Consider the following 14,449-nt stretch of genomic DNA (forward strand, 5'->3'; position numbering starts at 1 on the left):
GTTGGTACCAAGTCTTTGCTATTGTAAACAGTGCTGCAATGAACATTTGGGTGCATGTGTCCTTATAATAGAACAATTTATAATCCTTTGGATATATACCCACTAATGGGATTGCTGGGTCAAATGGAATTTCTATTTCTAGGTCCTTGAGGAATCACCACACTGTCTTCCACAATGGTTGAACTAATTTACACTCCCACCAACAGTGTAAGTGTTCCTATTTCTCCACATCCTCTCCACCATCTGTTGTCTCCAGATTTTTTAATGATCACCATTCTAACTGGCATGAGATGGTATCTCAATGTGGTTTTGATTTGCATTTCTCTAATAACTAGTGATGATGAGCATTTTTTCATATGTTTGTTGGCCGCATGTATGTCTTCTTTTGTAAAGTGTCTTCACTCACTTTTGAGTGGGCTTGTTTTTTTTCTTGTAAATCTGTTTTAGTTCTTTGTAGATTCTGGATATCAGCCCTTTGTCAGATGGGTAGATTGCAAAAATTTTTTCCCATTCTGTTGGTTGCCAATTCACTCTAAAGTCCGATTCTTTTGCTGTGCAGAAGCTGTGGAGTTTGATTAGATCCCATTTATCTATTTTGGCTTTTGTTGCCAATGCTTTTGTTGTTTTAGTCATGAAGTCCTTGCCTATGCCTATGTCCTGAATGGTTTTGCCTGGATCTTCTTCTAGGGTTTTTATGGTGTTAGGTCTTATGTATAAGTCTTTAATCCATCTGGAGTTAATTTTAGTGTAAGGTGTCAGGAAAGGGTCCAGTTTCTGCTTTCTGCACATGGCTAGCCAGTTTTCCAAACGACATTTATTAAACAGGGAATCCTTTCCCCGTTGCTTTTTTTTTTATCAGGTTTGTCAAAGGTCAGTTGATTGTAGATGTGTGGCATTGCCTCCTAGGCCTCTGTTCTGTTCCATTGGTCTATAACTCTGTTTTGGTACCAGTACCATGCTGTTTCGGTTACTGTAGCCTTGTAGTAGAGTTTGAAGTCATGTAGTGTGATGCCTCCAGCTTTGTTCTTTTTGCTTAGAATTGACTTGGCTATGTGGGCTCTCTTTTGGTTCCATATGAAGTTTAAAGTGGTTTTTTCCAGTTCTGTGAAGAAAGTCATTGGTAGCTTGATGGGGATAGTGTTGAATCTATAAATTACCCTGGGCAGTATGGCCATTTTCACGACATTGATTCTACCTAACCACGAGCATGGAATGTTTCTCCATCTGTTTGTGTTCTCTCTTGTTTCGTTGAGCAGTGGTTTGTAGTTCTCCTTGAAGAGGTCCTTTACATTCTTCGCTAGTTGTATTGCTAGGTCTTTTATTCTCTTTGTAGCAATTGTGAATGGCAGTTCGTTCTTGATTTGGCTCTCTTTAAGTCTGTTATTGGTGTATAGAAATTCTTGTGATTTTTGCACATTGATTTTGTATCCTGAGACTTTGCTGAATTTGCTTATCAGTTTCAGGAGATTTGGGGCTGAGAGAATCCTAAAAATATTTAACTTGCTTACTGGTCTTTTAAATTGACTGAGGTTAAATTAAATCTCTCAAAGCTTTTTCACATCCCTACAAAGTTCTTATGGTTCAAGTCAATGTTTATGGAGCAACACATAATTGCCCCTTCTGTTAGCCCCACCCTCTTTCTAGTATTCTGTCTCCCAAAGCATGTAAAATGTTTTAGTAACATCTACCAAGAAACAAAAATCTCCCTTGATCTCTCTGGCAGAGTCTTACTAGATGCTGACTGTATTAGTCCGTTCTCACACTGCTAATAAAGACATACCCAAGATTGGGTAATTTATAAAAGAAAGAGGTTTAATTGACTCACAGTTCCACATGGCTGAGGAAGCCTCACAATCATGGCAGAAGGTGAAGGAGGAGCAAAGTCACGTCTGACATGGTAGCAGGTGAAAAGAACATGTGCTGGAAACTCCCCTATATAGAACCATCAGATCTCGTGAGATTTATTCACTGCCACGAGAACAACAAAGGAAAGACTCAGCCCCATGATTCAGTTACCTCCCACCAGGTCCCTCCCATGACACATGGGTATTATGGAAGCTACAATTCAAGATGAGATTTGGGTAGGACAGAGCCAAACCATGTCACTGACAATCCCATTTCCTTTTCCTGGATTCACAGGCCTCCTTGCATTTAGAGGGAAAAAGGCAATTGAGTTCCGGCCAGTAGAATGAAGATAAAGTAATATATCCAGCTTCAAAGTATAGCTCTTGAAATGCTTCATGCAATTTTCATGTAATTTTTTGTATTCTCTCTTTTCTCTTCCCAGCTGAAAGCAAAGAACACTTTAGATAGTGGAGTCACATTATGGAAAAAGCACAGACCCTTAAGTTTACTGCTTGGAGGAGAGCTACCCTGGAGCATTTGCTCCAGATTCTGCATGAGCAAAATATAAACACTTGCTGCCTAAAGTATCTTGCTTTTTGTTGTTGGGTTTTTTTACTTTTTACACACAAACTCTTTTCCATTGGAGTGGTCATTCCTGTTTGCCTACCCAGCACTCATTTACCCAGTGCCAGCTGTGTGCTTATGTGTATAAACCATATAGTTGCACCGAACCCTGCACTCAGAAAGACCCCGTGTTTGGTTTAATGCTCTGCTGTTACCATATTGAAATTCTCAGTTTTGTTTTTGAACTTGGACTTTGTAAGTGAAAGTGGAGGGACAATGGAGCATGAGCAGAGCTGAGACTTGCGATATGCATGTCCATTCACTCCTTGCCATGCCATTTGCATATAGCATTTGCATTGTCCTATTTAAACAGAATTTCACTGAACTCACAATGCATGAAAGTTCAGCAAGATTCAGAGTAAGAAAGACAGAGGCACATTACAACTGAATAGGTTGGATCGCTGTCAGCCCTAAGAGGCCAAGCTTCCTGTGAATCAGAACTTGTTCCAATGCAAGAAGATAATGGCAGTCTAGAAAACACAAAGAACCAAGAAACTCTACCATATCTTTTCCTATTGCTTTTCTGATTTAGCCAATCACTTACACGGAAAATGATGACACAGAAGGAAAGGGGAAGATAGAGCAACCCATCTTTTCCTTTTCTTTTCAGTTTTTCTTCATCAATAAGAAGGTAGAGAATGTGGTAGAATATGTTTGTGCATGTCAAGAAGTGACATAACAACAGATGACTTTTGTACAGCATTTCTACTGTTCTGGTAACAATGAAATACATCATATATGTGTAAAGTGTGAAATAAGAATTGTGTAATTTCAGTGATTCCACATACAAGTTAAATGTTTTTATATTTGCATTTAAAACTAGCATTGCATAATATAAAGATGGTGAAATTCTTTGCAATGATTTTAATTTGTTTTTACTTAGAATGACATTATGGTGTCTTATGCCTGTAATCCTAGCGCTTTGGGAGGCCGAGGTGGGTGGATCACAATGTCAAGAGATCAACACCATCCTGGCCAACATGGTAAAACCCTGTTTCTACTAAAAACACAAAAATTAGCTGGGCATGATGGCGTGCGCCTGTAGTCCCAGCTACTCGGGAGGCTGAGGCAGGAGAATCAAGATGCAGAAGTTGTGGTGAGCCAAGATTGTGCCATTGCATTCCAGCCTGGGCAACAAGAGCGAGACTCCGTCTAAACAAAAAAAGAATGACATTAAATGTCAAAACACCATAAGTCAAGAGAGAAACTTTGAAAGAAAGGAAAAGGCTTTATATTTTAGTATTTTTGTTGTTGATGTGGTTAAGAGATGGGTCTTGGTTTATTGCCCAAGTCAGACTTAAACTCCGGGGCTCAGCAGTCCTCCTGCATAACTAACACTATAGGTGTATGCCACCTCACCTGGCTTTCTAGTACCTTTAGTGACACTTTTTTCCTGCTTTTGAAGAAGGAGCTCCATATTTTCATGCAGGGAATAGGCTCTGCAAATTATATATTAATAGCAGGCTCTGAATTAACCCCTTACCCTTTCCTAACAGAATCCTGATTAAGACATGTATCCGTTAGCCTCCCTCCACAGCACATATGACTTTGGGGAAGCAGAAACACTTTTGGATCAAAGGCCAAGATCTGGTTGGTAAGTCAAAAACTACACTCCAATCCCTGGAAATGTACCCATTCTCTGGACAGGTACATACCTACATAGTCCAGTCAGTGTACATTGTAGAACTCTTGCTTAAAACCTCATGATGAAAAAGTCTCTCTTCTTTCAAGATGTCATCAGGTCAGGATATGATGTCTGGAACTTCTACAGCCAGTACTCAGTGACTGAGATACTACTACTCGCTATCACCTTGAGGTTGAAGCTAACATGTGGAGTACGACAAAGATGAAAGAGCTGTAGGAAAATGGATATAGAACAGTCAGGAACTGGGCTAGGAGAGAGGGAGAGAGAAAGAGAGTACTAGCTGAGCTAACAGGTATTAGCGTAGCCAATTAGACTAACAAGCTAAAAATGAAAGAGTAGCCTTTACTACAATGATAGAAACAAGAGTCTAAAACCAGAGAAAGTGCCCACTGTTTCTGTTCCATTTCCCCCATTGAACTGGCACTAGCCAGGGGTCACATGGGTCAGCATATATGTGGGGGGTCATGGAGTCATATCATTGTTAAGGGATCCCCGAAGAAAAAGCTCTAGCAGTTTTATGGCCTCTGAGGTGGAGTAGGGAGGGCAAGGGGGAATGGGCTAGGAGTGGAAAAGTACTGAGCATCTAGACAACCTGGAAAAGAATGTCAAGGTTTCTCCTTCCCTCCTCATAAGGATGCCTCGGCAGAGAAGCCTAAAGAAGCCTCTCCCCAGCCAGGCACAGTGGCACACGGCTGTAATCCCAACACTTCAGGAGGCCGAGGCTGGCAGATTGCTTGAGCTACTGAGTTTGAGGCCAGCCTAGGCAACGTGGCAAAACGCTGTCTCTACAAAAGCTACAAAAAATTAGCCTGGCATGGTGGCATCCACCTGTAGCTACTCAGGAGGCTTAGGTGGGAGGATTGCTTGAACCCGGGAAGCCACTGTAAACTTGCACCACTGCACTCCAGTGCTGAGATTGTACCACTGCACTCCAGCCTGGGTGACAGAGCCAGACCCTATCTCAAAAGAAAAAAAAAGCCTCTGCATTCCTAGAAACCTAGGAATGAGAGAGGCACCAGGGATAGGAATGCAAATATTTACAGTCATGAGTTGCTTCAGAACAGGATACATTCTGAAAAATACATCGTTAGGGAATTTTGTCATTGTGTGAACATTATAGAGTATACTGACACAAACCTAGATGGCATAACCTACCTAGGCTATTTAGTACAGTCTATTGCTCCCAGGCTACAAACTTGTACAGTATGTTACTATACTGAATACTGTAGGCAATTGTAACACAATAGTAAGGATTTATATATCTAAAAATATCTAAACACAAAAAGGCACAGTCAAAATATGGTATTATAATCTTATAGAACCAACACCTTCGAATATGTTGTTCATTGAAATGCTGTCATGTGGCCCGTGACTGTATCAGCGCCTGCAGCGCACTGGCTGTGTACCAAGCCTGTGGTGAGGAGGACAGCCTTCCCCCATAAGGCCTGCCAGGTAGAGGCTCTGTAATCACCTATGGTCAGACAGACCTGAAAAACCACATGTAGGTTTTTAACCAGGAGCTGGACTCCTCAAGAACTAAGTGAAACCCAAAGCCTATTCTACTTCTGAACTTACAATGAACTAAATATTTCTTAAGCCAAAGCTATCTGTTATTTGAGCCTAAATCATTTTAATTTATATGTTCCTCTCTCCATCCAGTAGCTTAAACCAGAAAACTTAAGAGCATCTGTTGATTTCTGTTTTTCTCATGTATCACTATGCCCAATACATCAGCAATTCCTATCCAGTCTACCACCAAAACATAATCTAAGATCCATCCCCATTTCCTCCACCTCAGCTTTCCCCACCTTAGTCCAGGCCACAGCACTTCTCACTTAGACCACTTCAGTCAGTTTCTAACTGGTCTCCTGTCTTGCACCCGTGCTCCATTTTAATCTGTTCTCCACATAGCAGCAAGCGTGATCAGGCAGGGCATGGTGGCTTACTCCTGTAATCCCCACATTTAAGGAAGCTGAGGTTTGGGGATTGCTCCTGGCTAGGAGTTAGAGACCAGCCTGAGCAATATAGTAAGATCCTGTATCTACAAAGTTTAAAAAAAAAAATGTGTGGTAGTGTATACCCATATTCCCAGCTACTCCAGAGGCTGAAGTGGGGGGATCCCTTGATCCCAGGAGTTCAAGGTTACAGTGAGTTATGAACCACTGTAACCTTGCACCACTGCACTCCAACCTAGGCAAAAAAGAGTAATAATCTTTTACTTATTTATTTATTTGTTTATTTTAATTTTTTAGAGTCAAGGTCTGACTCTCTTGCCCAGGTTGAAGTACAGTAGTGTGATCATAGCTCACACCCTTGAGCTCAAGTGATCCTCCTGCCTCAGCCTCCCAGGTAGCTTGGACTACAGGTGTGTGCCACCATGCCTCACTAATTTTTGTATTTTTTTGGAGAGACAGTTGTACTATGTTGCCTAGGCTTGTCTCAAACTACCAGGCTCAAGCAATCCTCCTGCCTCGGCCTTCCAAACTGCTGGGATTACAGACATGATCCACCGCAACTGGCCTAAGAGTGATCATCTTAAAACACAAATTTGAATGCTGGGCATGGTGGCATGTGCCTCTAGTCCCAGTTACTCAGGAGATCCCTTAAGCCCAATACAGCCTGGCCAACATAGCAAGACTGCATCTCTATAAGACCTTGACTCTATAAAAATAAACAACAACAAAAAAAGACATACATTTAATCACATCACTTTCCTGATTAAAAATCTTCATGATTCTCAGAGCAACCTCTAGTTTGCTACCTAAGAGACCTTACATGATACAGCACTAAATGTCACTGTAGCTTCATCCTGTGTCCATCTTCATCTGTCGCTACTATACTCCAGCCACATTAGCTTTTTTGAAATTCATCAAGCACCCCAGGCTCTTTCCATATACCATTCACTCTGCCTGGAATGCTGCACCCACCTTCCATGATTCCCTCCTTTTCATCTTTTATATGTAGGTTAAATGTCATCTCTTCAAAAAATCTTCCTTGGCCACTCCACTGAAATAGTCTCAGCTGGGCGCAGTGGCTCACACCTGTAATCCCAGCACTTTGGGAGGCCGAGGCAGGTGGATCAGCTGAGGTCCGGAGTTTGAGACCAGCCTGGCCAACATGGTGAAACCTTGTCTCTACTAAAAAAAAAAAATACAAAAATTAGCCAGGTGTGGTGGCACATGCCTGTACTCCCAGATTGTTAAGAGGCTGAGGCAGGAGAATCACTTGAACCCAGGAGACAGAGGTTGCAGTAAGCTACAATTGCGCTACTGTACTCAAGCCTGGGTGACAGAATGAGACTCGGTCTCTAAATAAGTAAGTAAATAAATAAATAGTCTCTACTGTCATTATCTATCACATGTTTTTGTTTCCTTCATACTATGCTTCTTCAATTTAAAATGTTTTCAATCCTCTCCCCCAATATACTATAATGTTTACAAGAAAGCAGGGTCTTTTCTAACTTACCCACTGATTCCCCAGTGCTTAGAATATCCCAGTCATATCTATGACCTCTATAAACATTTGTTAACCAAAGAATAGGCAAATGAGTGAGTTATCACCAAATATGTGCTGAGGTGACTAGGAAGGTGATGAGATGCAAGACCTCAAAATGGGTAAGAATCTCTTTTTAAAAAACAGAAAGAGGCCAGACATGGTGGCCTGCCTATAATCCCAGCACTTTGGGAGGATGAGTCAGGAGGATTGCTTGAACCTATGAATTTGAGACCAGCTGGAGCAACATAGAGAGATCCCATCTCTATGAAAACAAAAAAGATTAGTGGGGTATGGTGGCACCTGTGGTCCCAACTACTTGAAAGGCTGAGGACAGAAAATTGCTTGAGCCTGGGAGGTCAAGGCTGCAGCGGGCCATGATAGTGCCACTGTACTCCAGCCTGGGTGACAAAGCAAGACCCTAGCTCAAAATAAAATGAAACCAGAGTGAATCTCTGCTTTCTAAGAGTGAATCTCATCTTTCTAACCTGTAGGAAAAGATGAACTCATTCTAGCTCAGTTAGGTTTTTGTTACTTTGACCAGAGTCCTAATACAGAGCTCACTTGCTCTATCTGTATATATTAAATACATGAGATATATAATATTCTAACAAACATAAGTGTGTAATAATATGTAAATGTATGTGAAATATAAACATAATATGTATAAATGTATTTTACACTGTACATAAAACAACTCTTGAACTCTAGACTGTCCCCCTTTCCTTTTGCCCTCGCCTTCCTGTTCCCTGTCATATGTAACTCCTGTGCACTGATATATTTGCCCAGAATGGGAGGACGCAGCTGAAAGAGGACAAATGGAATTGTCACACCCAAGTAGAAAAGCTTTAAGCAGCCAGGTACGGTGGCTAACACCCATAATTCTAGCACTTTGGGTGGCTGAGGTGGGTGGATCACAAGGTCAGGAGTTCAAGATCAACCTGACCAACATGGTGAAACCCCATCTCTACTAAAAATACAAAAATTAGCCAGGCATGGTGGTAAGTGCCTGTAATCCCAGCTACTAAGGAGGTGGCACAATCCTCTCCACCTCCTGGGTTCAAGCAATTCTTATGCCTCAGCCTCCCAAGTAACGAGGATTACAGGCACATGTCACCACGCCCAGCTAATTTTTGTATTTTTAATAGGGACGGGGTTTCACCATATTGGTCAGGCTGGTCTTGAACTCCTGATATCAGGCAATCCACTCGCCTCAGCTGAGTGCTGTGATTACAGGCGTGTGCCACCACCCCTGGCCAAGGCTGGTGTTTCTTTTCTTAATGACCTTGTAAGCATCTTAACTGGAAAAACAGATTTGTCTTACAGTGTCCCTTACGCTGAATTCTTTAAAAGAAGAGGTTTTGTTAAAAAAAAAAAAAAAAAAAAAAAAAAACAATGATGAAGGCCACGTGTGGTGGCTCACACCTGTAATGCCAGCACTTTGGGAGGCTGAGGGGGGTGGATCGCCTGAGGTCAGGAATTCGAGACCAGCCTGAACAACACAGAGAAACCCCGTCTCTACTAAAAATACAAAAATTAGCCAGGTGTGGTTGTACATTCCTGTAATCCAGCTACTCGGGAGGCTGAGGCAGGAGAATCACTTAAACCTGGGAGGTGGAGGTTGTGGTGAGCCGAGATTGTGCCATTGCACTTCAGCCTGGGCAACAAGAACGAAACTACGTCTAAAAAAAAAAAAAAAAAAAAAAAAGAGATGAACAAAGAAATACAAAGAAGCACCTCTGCAATCACTCACTGGTAAACTCAGCTATGTTTGGCCCCATAACTCTACAGTGCCTGGTCTTCATGTACCTCCTAAATCCCCAGTTGTGTAACCCTCTCCAGAGGCCCAACCTGGGTAGACCTACTTCCAGAATCCACAATAAGTCAAGTCTGTTTTATCTGCTACCAGCAGAGGGTGTTCATTCCTTTTTTCCATTTTTAAATTTTGCATCATACTGCTGAGTAACATTTTTAGTACAAGAACACGACTTTAAAACTGCAGCTTTTGGCATATATAGGACTCCATTTCTAAGGAGTTAAGGAAATGGCAGTATTTTCTGGTTAAATGATTCAGGTCTCTGAAGAAACCCTTTCTCATACAGTGAAACCTCCTCCTTAGAGTTACCCTTCTTTTAGTCATTACAGCACTGCCAAAGAGTGATACAATCTCACTTTGTAATTAGTTTTCTACTGCTGTTATAACAAATCACCAGGGACTTGCTGGCTTAAACAAAACAAACGTATGACCTGGTACAGTGGCTCATGCCTGTAATCCTAGCACTTTGGGAGGCTGAGGTGGGCAGATCACTTGAGGTCAGGAGTTCCAGACTAGTCTGGCCAACATGGCAAAACCCCTTCTCTACTGAAAATGCAAAAATTAGCTGGGCATGGTGGCAGGCGCCTATAATCCCAACTACTCCGGAGGCTGAGGCAGGAGAATGGCTTGAACCAGGGAGGCAGAGGTTGCAGTGAGCCGAGATTGCACCGCTACACTCCAGCTGGGGGAACAGAGTGAGACTCTGTCTCAAAACAAACAAACAAACATATTATCTCAGTTCTGTAGGTAAGCAGCCCAACACGAATCTCACTGGGCTCTAATCAAGGTGTTGGCAAGGCTGTGCTCCCTAGTGAAGGCTGTAAGAAACAATCAGTGTGCTTGTTTTTTCCAGCTTTCAGAGGTCATCTACCTTCCTCAGCTAACGCTCCTCTTCCACCATCTTCCAAGCAGAAATAGCAAGTGATTCCTTCTTATGCTGCATCACTCAGCTTTTTCATCATTCGTCTTCCCTCTGACTCACTCCTTCTTTTTTCACTTTTAAGAGCCTCTCTGATTATATCAGGCCCACCTGAATGATCCATGATCCCGTGATCTCTATCTTAAAATCAGCCGATTAGCAGCTGAGTGCAGTGGCTCATGCCTGTAATCCCAGCACTTTGGAAGGCCGAGGTGGGTAGATCACAAGGTCAGGAGTTTGAGCAGCCTGGCCAACGTGGTGAAACCCCATCTCTACTAAAAATACAAAAATTAGCTGGGTGTGGTGGCCTGTGTAGAGCTCCAGGTAGAGAATCCTCATCTCTCACCTATGATCTCAAAGATGCTCCTGGCACCAGAGGCCTAAGGAGGGTGACAGCCAGAAGAGCAGCCCGCTGCACAGATGGATCTAGGAGCCAGAATATCAACATGCTTTCATTTTAAGGGAGATTCTTTTTCCTTTTCTGCAAGGTAATTTTCTTTGCTAATGTCCAAGTGTAATGAGTATCTGCCTTTTTTTTTTTTTTTTTAACTTCTCAGTGTTCATTTTCTCTCTGGAAACATAAACCTCTTTTTCCTTCAGGAACAACTCCTTCCCCACTCTCATTCACGTACTCTGGCTGCGTTTGATTCCTCACCTCCCACCCCTCCACCCTCACACCAACCTCCAAGAGTACTTGTCACCTTGATTAAGAAATAAGCTAGGAGGCCGGGTGCAGTGGCTCACGCCTGTAATCCTAGCACTTTGGGAGGCCGAGGCAGGTGGATCACCTGAGGTCAGGTGTTCGAGACCAGCCTGACCAACGTGGTGAAAACTGTCTCTACTAAAAAATCCAAAAAGGGCTCTTGATTGTAAGAGACAGAAATTCTATTCAAACTGGTATTAAAGAACAACAGCCGGGCGTGATGGCACCTACCTGTAATCCCAGCTGCTCAGGAGGCTGAGGCTAGAGAATCAATCACTTGAACCCCGGAGGCAGAAGTTGCAGTGAGCCGAAATCATGCCACTGCATTCCAGCCTGGGTGACAGAGACTCCATCTTAAAAACAAAAAAAAAAGAAAGAAAGAAGCTATTAACCCAAGCCAAGCTGCCAAAGACCCAACATGGAGATGTTTTCTGAACTGATTGGAAAAGAAAAGCTGCTTCTTTCTGCTGGGCTTGCTAAAGTGCTGGGAACATAAGCCTGGGGATTCTAGTGCTTTCTCTACTACCACTCAAGAGAGCTTGCATGAGAACGAAGCCGAAACAGAAGAAAGCAGGGGAAAAAGATAAAGAGAAGCCACTTTCTTTTTCTTTTTTATTTTCTTTTTCAAACTCCATTACTCTGAAGAACCAATTTCTTATCTTACTGTTTGAGTCCCAGAATCCAAATGAGCCTCAAACTACATATATTCCCTGGATCTTTCATTACCTTAGCCAACACACTATCTTTTTAGTCATTGTTGTTGTTCTTTTTTTTTTTTTTTTTTTTTTGAGACAGAGACTCACTATATTGCCCATGCTGGAGTGCAATGGCGATTCATAGGTGCGACCCCATTACTGATCAGCACGAAAGTTTTGACCTGCTCCATTTCCACCCTGGGCCAGTTAACCCCTACTTAGGCAACCCGGTGGTCCCCTCTCCCGGGAGGTTACTATATTGATGCCGAACTTAGTGCCGACACCCAATCAGCATAGTGCACTACAGCCCAGAGCTTCTGGGCTCAAGTGATCCTCCCACCTCAGCCTCCGGAGAAGCTGGGACTACAGGCACGCACCAACAAGCCCGGCTGTTGTTCTTTAATACCAGTTTGAATAGAATTTCTGTCTCTTACAATCAAGAGCCCTAACTAACACACTGAGTCTGCTCTCACTATGTTTTGGGGAATCAAAGGAGAGGTGTGTACCTACATCTGGAATATATGGTTATTAGGAAAGCAAAAAAGCATTTTTTAAAAAGTGATAAGAGAGCAAAAGATGATTGGCAGGAGTGGATCAACTGGCCAAAGCAAGAGGACAACCTTGGAAATAGAGACAGAAGCTTAGAACCCGCTAATTTGGCACAAACAAGAATGACCACCAACACTTGGAGAAATTGGGAACACTCTGATTTACAATAATAAAATCTATATCATAAGTGAAATATGATATTTGCAGAAAACTGTCTCATAGGTCCGAGTGGGAAGAGCTGAATTAGACAGTTCGCTAACATTATTCACATCTCTAAGAAAACAATGAGTCAACAAGCTACAGAGGTGAAAGCCTGAAAGAAATCTGAGCTGCAGTGTTTGGCACTGCACCTCAAGTCCCACAGACTAAAGAAACACTGAGTAACCAACTTACCCATCTGCTTGGTAGTACTTGCATATAATGGCTCTAATAGGACCTTTAACCTTGAAAATCACTCCGCTTAGTCTTCATTTCAATTCAACACTCTTCAAGCAACCCTGAAAGCACATTTTTCCATCCCATGTAACTTTCTGTCAGCACGACAAAGAGCCCTGTAAAACAGATGAAGACAGTCCAGCTCAAAACCATTTGAGAAAATGAAAAGCCAAACAGCACCCTGGAAGCCAGGTACAAATAGCACATACAGATGGCCGTAAGCAGAATCAGAATTTGGGGAAGAGATGCAGAATTGGAATGGAGGTGTTGCATAAGGACACTACACTTTCCAAGTCAGAGACGAAGAAATGAACAAGATTTTGGTAACTGTTCTGATTAAACTGGGAGGGTCTGCATCTGGCCTTTGCTGGCTAGTAGCCTCTGAGAGATGGAATTGGTTTAAGGACAGGGAGCCAGGTGGCCAGCAACAGGGCCCACTTCTCTAGGCTCTAGCTATTTGCATAGTAGACAGCTCCCTGCCCTTTAGGGGCCCAATCCTTGTTTTCCTTAATGTTGAAAATAGCATTTTAGAGTATTATCCCATTGTCTTAAAGCTTTCTTCCTTTTATAAATGCAAATGTTCATGAAGGGAGTTAATACATTAACCTTCATCACTCACACAGACATTCTTAACAAAAAATTTCTTTTTTAAGCAAAAATTAGTATACATTATTTTACTACCTATGAGAGTTTCACTATTTTTAGTAGTAAATGACTTTCTAAAAGTTAATCTTCCTAACTTTGAATATGAAAAATTAATACAAATCAATGAAAGGACTCACTCTGGGAATAAAGAATGTAGGCATCTTTTATGCTTACAAAGACCAAGCCATGATATTATTAATATGCAAAAGCGGATTGTCAATTTCCATACATTTGGCCATATATACCATTATTTTCATGACAGTGAGTTTATGTGAACCCAAAGTATATAAATCTTAAAGATTATCTACCTCTGGCTTTTGAATGCCATTTCTTCAGAGATATTTGTTTGGGAAAGAATAACAAATAATGTCCCACAGGCAGACTGCCAAGTTTCAAAAGAACTGCTGGTTTGGCATTGTTTCAGTACCTACATTAAAATTTTCTGTTCATTAAATTTCCTACAGAAGAAAATTTGCATTGCTAAACTTGAATAATACAGCATGTATCCCTAATTTAGGTAAAACATCCATTCTGCCAGAGCTCTATAATTAGAAAACAACCATAAAAGCTATACAAAAACATATGCTAGTTTTCACAAATTTAAAGTTTTATTTGCAAAGCAACAGCCCACTCTAACAGGTGCTATGCTTATCATGAATACTGGATTATTGCTCATTTCCCCTGCCCTGCTATGTCCCCAGTCTTACTTACCTCTCCTCTCTTTCCTCTTTCTTCTAACCCTGTTCCTCTACTCCTAGAAATGTTAACAACCCAGTGTGTATCTTCACATACCTTCTCCCTACTCTCTAAACCAGGCGTCCCCAAACTTTTTACACAGGGGGCCAGTTCACTGTCCCTCAGACTGTTTGAGGGCCGCCACATACTGTGCTCCTCTCACTGACCACCAGTGAAAGAGGTGCCCCTTCCTGAAGTGCGGTGGGGGGCCGGATAAATGGCCTCAGGGGGCTGCATGCGGCCCGCGGGCTGTAGTTTGGGGACGCCTGTCTAAACAAACATATATGCATGGGAATTTTTCTCCTCACTGTTTACAAAATAAAAGACTACAAATTTATCTGCATTT

The 14,449-nt window shown here is 42.1% G+C and overlaps 1 long non-coding RNA gene across 2 annotated transcripts; it reads right to left on the reverse strand.

Annotated features, from left to right (window-relative positions):
* Positions 1-303: 303 nt before the first annotated feature.
* On the reverse strand, positions 304-13,505 carry LOC141580623 (uncharacterized). 2 transcript variants are annotated; one of them, XR_012512886.1, is made up of 5 exons: positions 12,682-13,505; positions 11,276-11,397; positions 7,042-7,251; positions 4,125-4,324; positions 304-3,621 (listed from the first exon to the last, which is right to left on the reverse strand). It is a non-coding gene; the product is annotated as an uncharacterized LOC141580623 (long non-coding RNA). The 2 variants fall into 2 exon arrangements; XR_012512885.1 differs by having other exon boundaries at positions 304-4,324.
* Between the last annotated feature and the right edge of the window lie 944 nt (positions 13,506-14,449).

This window comes from Saimiri boliviensis, chromosome 1 (genome assembly GCF_048565385.1).
Source record: "Saimiri boliviensis isolate mSaiBol1 chromosome 1, mSaiBol1.pri, whole genome shotgun sequence".
NCBI lineage: Eukaryota > Metazoa > Chordata > Mammalia > Primates > Cebidae > Saimiri > Saimiri boliviensis.